This window comes from Cucumis melo, chromosome 4 (genome assembly GCF_025177605.1).
Source record: "Cucumis melo cultivar AY chromosome 4, USDA_Cmelo_AY_1.0, whole genome shotgun sequence".
Lineage (NCBI taxonomy): Eukaryota > Viridiplantae > Streptophyta > Magnoliopsida > Cucurbitales > Cucurbitaceae > Cucumis > Cucumis melo.
This window is the reverse complement of record NC_066860.1, coordinates 19,928,434-19,936,727: the sequence shown is the minus strand read 5'-3', so window position 1 is coordinate 19,936,727 and position 8,294 is coordinate 19,928,434. Positions and strand designations below refer to the sequence as shown.

Here is an 8,294-nt window from a genome sequence, read left to right as displayed (position 1 = left end):
AAAAATAAATTGCTTATTTTGGTTCATGCCTATCAAAGAAAGGTTTTTCATTATGGTCGTGGCCCATCAAAAAAAAGTTTTTAAAAAGTAGGCCCATCAATGAAATTCATTCAGCCCATCAAGGCAACTCAAATTATTTTTTTTTCATGATTTCTTGATGGGCAATGATCGTTAAATAATATTTTATTTTTTATATGTATCGTCCATCAAGCAATACTTTTTTGACGATTTTTTATTGTCAATGAAACCTCAATCCAAAAACTCATGTATTATTTTTACATATATGTTCACAAAATAAGGAATCTTTTCTTGACGGCACCGCAAGATAAATATTGCATAAAAAAAATATTTTTTTGATGGTCTTTTGTCATGGCTAAAAAGAAATCAAAATTTGCATTGAAAAAGAGTCAAAATGTATAGTAGCTAAAGATTTAACAATAGACGGAATAAAAAATGTTAGATATCAATAGACATTTATGAAAATAGTAAGAAAATAAAAGTTAAAAAACTAATTTAATTAATATAAATAAATATTTTACTATTTTAAACCATTAAGAGGTTAATTCTTCTATCTTTTGTTTACATTAGCAATATTACAATAGTTACCCATATGTTATATTTCATAAACTTATTTATAATATAATGATATAATAATTCTCCCTCATATCAATATAAGAATATAGAAAGAAAATATTGATAAAAACAAATAAAAATTTAATATATAGTATTTTTGTTGGATTGGGATAGTGTTTTCCAAAGTCAAAGAAGGCCCCATAAATAAAAGGATGCCAAGTTGGAATATTTTGCTGAAAAAGACATGATGTCTTCTTGCTCTCTGTCTCTCTCACTTACTAATTGGTTAATACCCAACACTCATTAAAAGCAATAATTTATAGGTATAAGATGTTTTATATGTGTGTGTGTGTGTGTGTGTTATAGTGTGGGGTCATTCTCTTATCCCTCTTTGAAGAAATTATGGGTTGAGTGAATGAGTGAACATACTTTAAGGAAATGGACCACCTTCAGATGTTTACATTATAACTAATACCATGGTTATACAAATCCAAACATAAATTAATCTTCCCTTAAAAAAGGAGGATTATGCTACATAATATAGCTTTTTCTTTTCATCTTTTTACTACTGATATCTCACTTTATAATAAATTTATGATGAAAATGTGAATTGTATTGTCTCATTATCTCATCAATAAGTTACTTTAAATAATAGAAAATGTCAATTTTGTGATAGGATAGACTCTTTCTAAGCGTACAACTTCATTCATTCTCTCCAAATGCTAGCTTCTTAAGTTTTCATTCAAAACATCATATATGGTTATTAAATTACAATTATATGGATTGTGTTTTGGAGATAGCAGATACACATCAAAAAATATATGTTTTTACTGATCCACTTTTTAGCAATAAAGTCACTTAACATGATGTTTAAATCCCATATATAATGCTCTAAAACAAGTAAAATGAGCGAACACATGTCACTTACCAACTTTAACTTAGTTTAGGATGATTTGGAACAAATTTTATGACTTTTAGAGACAATTTTAACAAATTTTCAGGAAATGAGGGTGATGTGTCCATATCAACTATTCGATTCGGCCACATCATGCCCTATATTGAGTCAACGCATGACCTAATCATCCAAGCCCTAGTTGGTTTTCTAGTCTTTAGTCATTTTTTAGTTCCAAAATCATCTGATCGTCCATTGTTTATGATCTTAAAAAGCAATCATCATTTAAGAAAATATTTAATGAAATCGAGACATTCCAACACCAATGATGTATCGAAGTCAATTCTTCGGATTCCCAAGCAAAGACCAACCAAGGAAGTTCAAAACTCTTTCAATTGGAAACCAAATAATTAATAAAGCGTCACCTTTAAATCTAAGGAACCGTTTGGGGAAGGGTTGTGTTATGGATCGTTAGTGTTATGATAAAATTAGTATTATGATAAACCTAATGTTATGATCATAGTATATGTTTGGAGAAAAGCTTATGTAGGTAGTGTTATGATAAGATGTGTTTGGGAGAAAAGTTATGAGGTGGTTATAATAAGATGTGTTTGGAAGGAGGGTTATATAGGTAGTGTTTTGAAATTTATTTTTGTATACATTTTTTTAAAAATTCGTATTCTAAATCAAATACACAAGTTTCGTATATTTAATTTACCAAATTGTACTATTTTTGTAAAAAATGTTTTAGTAATTTCTTTAAATCTGACGTCCATTTTCAACATTTTTTACGTGATCGTTACGGGCGAATAAATGATTATTATTTTTTTAATTTGTATTCTAAATCTAATACACAAACTTCATATATTTAATTTTCCAAAATGTTCTATTTTTATAAATTAATTTTCAATAATTTCTTTAAATGCAACGTTTATTTCAATCTTTTTTACATAATTGTTACGTGCGAATAAGTTATTAATTTTTTAATTCATATTCTAACTCCAATACACAAATTTTGTATATTTAATTTATGAAATCATTCAAGTTTTCGTAAAGCAATTTGCCAAATATTTTTTAAATAATCGATACGTGAGAATAATTTTTTTAAATTCATATTCTAAATTCAATATATGAATTTCATATATTTAATTTAACAAATCGTCCTAATTTGCATAAAAAAAAATTGCCTTCATTTCTTTAAATACGACTTGAAATTTTTAACTTTTTTTAAGTAATCGTTACGGTTGAATAAATTATTGTTTTTCTTTTAAAATAAAAATTATAATGAATTATTGAAGATATAAAAATAAAGAAGAAGAAAGAGAAAATACTACATTTTGGAGAAGTATGAGTATAGGTTCGAAATGTTGGAATCGTCATGATCTTTTGTTGGAATCGAACAAGTATAGGTTCGAAAGTCCCAAATTGAATCAAACTTTCCCTTTGATTATAAAACAACATTGATGGCAGAACACTTGAAGTCATCTTTGACTGCTACATGATTCATTTGAGCTACTTTATCAATATTCAGCTCAATCTTATTTTTACGGGCCAACTTTAGACTTAGCTACTTCAACACGAAGCGCTTTTCAACAGGGTGACTAATTATCCAATGATACTTGCAGTAGTTAGGATCATCTACTTTTCCTGCTTGCTCTGGTCATTTACATTCTGGCAACTGAATAGGTTGTTTCTCTATCAATTGCTCCAACATGTCTGCAACATCAGAGTCAAGAAAGGCATAAACTTTTTTCTGTCTTTCTCTAAGAGTTGGACATCGCTTTTCATCGCCATCGTGATTTCTTTCATGTTTTGTTTCTTTTCTTTTAGAGAAAGATTTCAATGGAGTCTCTTGAACAACTATAGACTCATTTAGAACATTATTTGTAATTTTTTTAGTATCATTGATTTCATTCTTGTCACTCCTCGTTCTTTGAACCAAGAAATATTTTTCTCCTCTATTGGCGATACTCAGCTCCATATCATTGGCACGAGTTGCCAATTTTTCGAACGTGCGAGGTTTTATTTCCTGTAAAATATAGAGAAGTTTTCAATACATACCTTGGGTGCATATCTCCACTATAGACAGTTATGTGAGCTTGTCTTTGCAATCCAGGCTTAGAGCTCTCCATCGATTTATGTAGTCAATGATTGGCTCTCCCTTCCGTGGTTTGGTGTTTGTCAGCTCCATCATGCTGACGACGCACCCAGTGCTATAGAAGCAGTTGAGAAACTCTATTTCCAGTTGTTCCCATCTGTCAATTACTTCCGACTCTAGATCAGTATACCACTCGAAAGCATTTCTTTTTAAGTTTCGAACAAACTGCCTAACTAGTTGGTCTCCTCTTGATCTTGCGTTTTCGCATGTTTAAAAAAAGTGAGCAATGTGTTGCTTTGGATTGCCCTTTCCATCGAATTGTTATAACTTTTGAGGTTGGTACCCAACAGACATTCGTAAGTCATTGATTCTCTTGGTGTATAGCTTGGAGTACATGAAAGAAGTTTGCAGCAGTCCTCCATACTGAGCTGTAATGGAATTTGCAATCATATCTTGTAGTTGCTGAACTGAGAGAGAAGAAACAGAAACTGATTGTTGTTGTGGTTGGTGTTCTTGCACCACATTCTTCCCTTTATCAGTAGCTTTGACAACAAAAGTTTGATTTGACTCAGCAGTTTCACGAGTCTGCATCTACTCTCTCAAAGCTTATTTCGTGGTCTCGTTCCTCCACAACCGTCATCAAGAGGCTAATTTTTCTCCCCATCTCTGCCATGGCAGCCTCGATCGTTATGTCAACTATCATGACAGACATCACGTCAGAGTGTGCTTCCTTCTTTAACTTGCTAGAGGCAGAGTCAAAATTATCATACAAAGGATTTTCTTTTAGGACAATCTCAGCTTTAAGAGACTCCATTAATTACTTAAGAATGTTGCACGATAGCAGAACCTTGATCCTGCTCCTGGATGATTCCCTTAGAACAACTGCACGTTTTGAGTCCTGTGTAAGTGTTGCTTGCAACAGAAGATTTGGATGTAGTTTTCTTAGATGCCATTGATTTTTCTGTAGATTTGGATAACGAGAGAGAGAAGAGAGGTAAAGATGTCCCACTAGGCATGCCAATTTATTCACACTAGATTTCCAGAGAAATTTGGTTCGTGGAGTTAAACTTGTGTTGATGTTGTGCTTGTGTTGATTTGATGCGATGCAGTTCGATCTCTAGAATTTAATACTATGATTCTCTCTCAATTGGATGTTTATGCTTGATTTAAGAAAGCGGAATACGTGAAGTTGAAGTCTTGGAAGAAAGTTTGTATCTTCAAAGGAGCTTCAATCTTCGAGGGTGGTCGACTTCAAGAGTTATAGAGTCTTCTATTCTTGGAAGAATTCTCTCTAGACCTTCTGCAGTAAAAAATTTTCAACCCCCACAAATAAAGAGAACTCATATATTTATAGAGTTCCCTGGTGGGCTTTTATGGACTTGAGTCTAGTCTGGTCCATGGACCATACCCATAGACTTAATCACGTGGATTTTGGTCATATTTAATTTTAGGCTAAATGAAGGCCTATTTTTGGGCTCAATTGAATAGTAGCCCAAGTAAATAATATTTAATTGAATCAAAATAATTAATTTGATCCAATTGTCATAATAAAGACATGTGATATCATTAGAATTATTCAATTTGTCTTTAAATTTAATTTGAGACACATGTCAAATTTTAGTTAATCAAAATACAATTATTTTAGTAAATGACATGACAATTTGTAATTGGTTCCAAAATTTCTTATTCAACAAATGTCCCCTTTTGAGATTTACTTTATTAAATAACAATCAACCACTACTCCAATATTTCTAAATCACAAATTTATTAATTTTTATTGAAAATAGATAGTTTTTTCAAAAAAAAAAACCAAATTATAAATTTTGTTTACTCATCAAAATATAACACAATAAAATATGTAAAACAATGAGAAGTAACAGTTACTTTTAACCCTCATTTTACTACAATAAAATTGTATTATTTACAACCGAATGGTTAAAATTTAAAATAGTCAATTCCCCACTTCAACTTTTAGAGTTTAGGGTAAATCATTAATATTGTATGCTATGAATGAGAGTAAATCATTAGTCATATTCTTGTCAATGAGCTAGCTATTATATGCACATAACGAGTCAAGGTAATCATTGGTCAGCTGACCACATGATGGCACCACAACATATTGGGCTTTTAATAGCCCTTTAAAATAGCCCATTTTAAATTGAGCTATTGAAAAGAAAAAAAATAATTATAATTAAACAAATATCCCGCGAGCGCTAGCCCAAATATTTTCTTTTTGTCACATCAATTTCCTCAAATTGATAGTTGTTTGGAGTTCTCCATCTCTTCATCTCTCATCTCTTCTTCTACTTCTTCGGTCGGCCCTCACAGTTCAATCGACTTCTTCATCTCTCATAATATTCAATCGATTTCTTCATCTCATCTCATCTCTTCACGGTCGGCCACTCATGATTTTCGTTCAACCAACGACGATGTCGCTTCCATCTCTGTCTGTCGTCTCTCTGTTCATTGCGCGATAATCGATTGTCTCTCTGTTCATACAAGCTAAGGGAACTCATCGTCATCCAATGCACTTGAAGCCTAATGATTCGAGGTTAGTCTTCTTCTTCCTTTCTAGGTTAGAAACTTGACTGAATGATTCGAGGTTAGGCAACGAAGCTGGAAATGTTTCCTTTCCTTATCTCAAAATAATTTCTTCATTCATTTCCTTTTTTACACAACTCCAACATTTTCGTTTCAATGTCTAATAATAATAATCTTCTGCTCCTTTAGATGCTCCCCTGAGTAGTTCATACTCATTCTAGTTATAGTTGTTATTGTTAAGATTATTGTTGTAGTTGTTTTATTTAAGAAGCATGTGTATTGTATTATAGGAACGCCTAGTTTAAAGTTAATAAAGAAAAGTGTTATTTGTTTTTCAATTGCATTGTGGTTGTGTTCTTTATGACTTAGTACTTAAGGACTTAAGCGAGTGTTCAGGTGTTTTGCATTAGAGGCGCAAGGAATATTGCTTAAGTCGCGTTACGTGCAGCAGACGAATTGAGGACGCATACGAGGCAGAGCATAACATGTGACCCTTAATTTCGTCAAAAATAAGCAATTCAAGAAAATTTGTTTATTAGTCGTGTTTTCTTATAGGAAAATAAGTTATTCAATAATATTGATCGAATTATGTAGATATTGTTGTAAAATATTCATAGTTGCTAATTTTTTGCTGAAATTAAAAGTAGGGATTATCTTCGCTGGAGTTAGTTGTCAAAGGTGATCATCGACAAATGGAATCATTGGAAATGTTGGAGGGAGAGAATTGTCTTTGTTCTATTCAAAATTCTAATTTATTTGATTAGTGAATCATATTTTGATTTGTGATTCATACTCCATGATCTATAATTCATATTACTTTTACTCACGTCTTTCTAATTTTGTGCTCAGTGATCAAATATAAGCTTGGTCCTTGATTTTTTTTCTTCATGATTTGTGACCCAATGTTGTCTACTGTTTGGGTCAATCTATGATCCAGTGTATATCTTTTCTGTCTGATTTGTGTCCTTATTAGTTGTGACTCAACGTAGTTATTACTTATTTTACCATTGTAGGCATTGACATTTTCTACTCTGTCATTATGTTTGGTTTTTGCCATTACCATATCCTTTATCCCTATATAGGATATTTCATACTCCATTTTTTACAGTCATATCTCTTTTTTTTTTTATTATTATTCTTCTATACTCAACTATTTTCTATACTTCCTTTAGGCAACTGTTATATACTTATTCTATGCTCCACTATTTTTTGCACTTCCTGTATGCAACTATTATATACTTCTTCTATGGTCTATTATTTTAAGGTATTTTCTTTAGGCAACTGTTCTATACTTCTTCTATGCTTTGTTTTCTATACTTCCTTTAGGCATCATAATTTAGGAATAGAACAACTCAAATATAATAAGAATATCAAGCCAAAACACAAGCATAATAGAAATAATTAAATCCATCAATTCGTGAACACAACTTTTATTGCAACAACATGACCATAGCCAACACAAGAAATTTCTACACGATTCAAGTCACGATGCAATCACTACTCATCACCGGAACCTGTGATTTACCTCTACCAATATCTAAGAATGTCTAAGCAATCAATTAATGATACTTTGACTTTCAATCTAGAGGATAATATAGTAATTAAAATTTGGATTGAGAGAATTCCATTTAATAAGTGAACTAAATTGTCAACTATTCCTACAATCCACAACTTCAAATATCGAGGAGGAGTTCAATAGTGAATTCATAACTGTCTGCTTTAGTAATATTGATACATTAGACAGAAACAAAATTATTGCAGCCTTTACTATAGGACAACTTAGTGACCAACTCATGGTTAAACTAGCAAATCTTCTTGTTTTTTACTATTTCATTAACTGTAAACAACTCCACTATGAAAAAACAATTATTGCAAGCTTAACCATAACTACAATGAACTACAAAAATTTAAAATAAAAGATAAAAAAAAAACACGTAGTAAAGTGTATTAGTCAACTAATACGTATAATATAAGTACATCATATCCCTAATCTACGAAACTGATACAAATTAAAACAAAAATAGAACCAAACGTAAATAAGTAAAACAAAACTCTTTTACCAATTTCAATAAAAAAGATGAGAAACAAATAAAAAAGCAAACAAAAGAGATGAGAAAGAAAAAATCGTAGCATTAATTCTAATAAATAATACATATGTGTGATTCACAGAATAAGAAGAAGGAAAAGATG

At 31.1% G+C, this 8,294-nt stretch overlaps 1 long non-coding RNA gene across 1 annotated transcript; it reads left to right on the top strand.

Moving 5' to 3' along the window:
* Positions 1-5,840: 5,840 nt before the first annotated feature.
* On the top strand, positions 5,841-6,930 carry LOC127149029 (uncharacterized). Its single transcript, XR_007820233.1, has 2 exons — positions 5,841-6,114; positions 6,501-6,930. It is a non-coding gene; the product is annotated as an uncharacterized LOC127149029 (long non-coding RNA).
* The last annotated feature ends 1,364 nt before the right edge of the window (positions 6,931-8,294 follow it).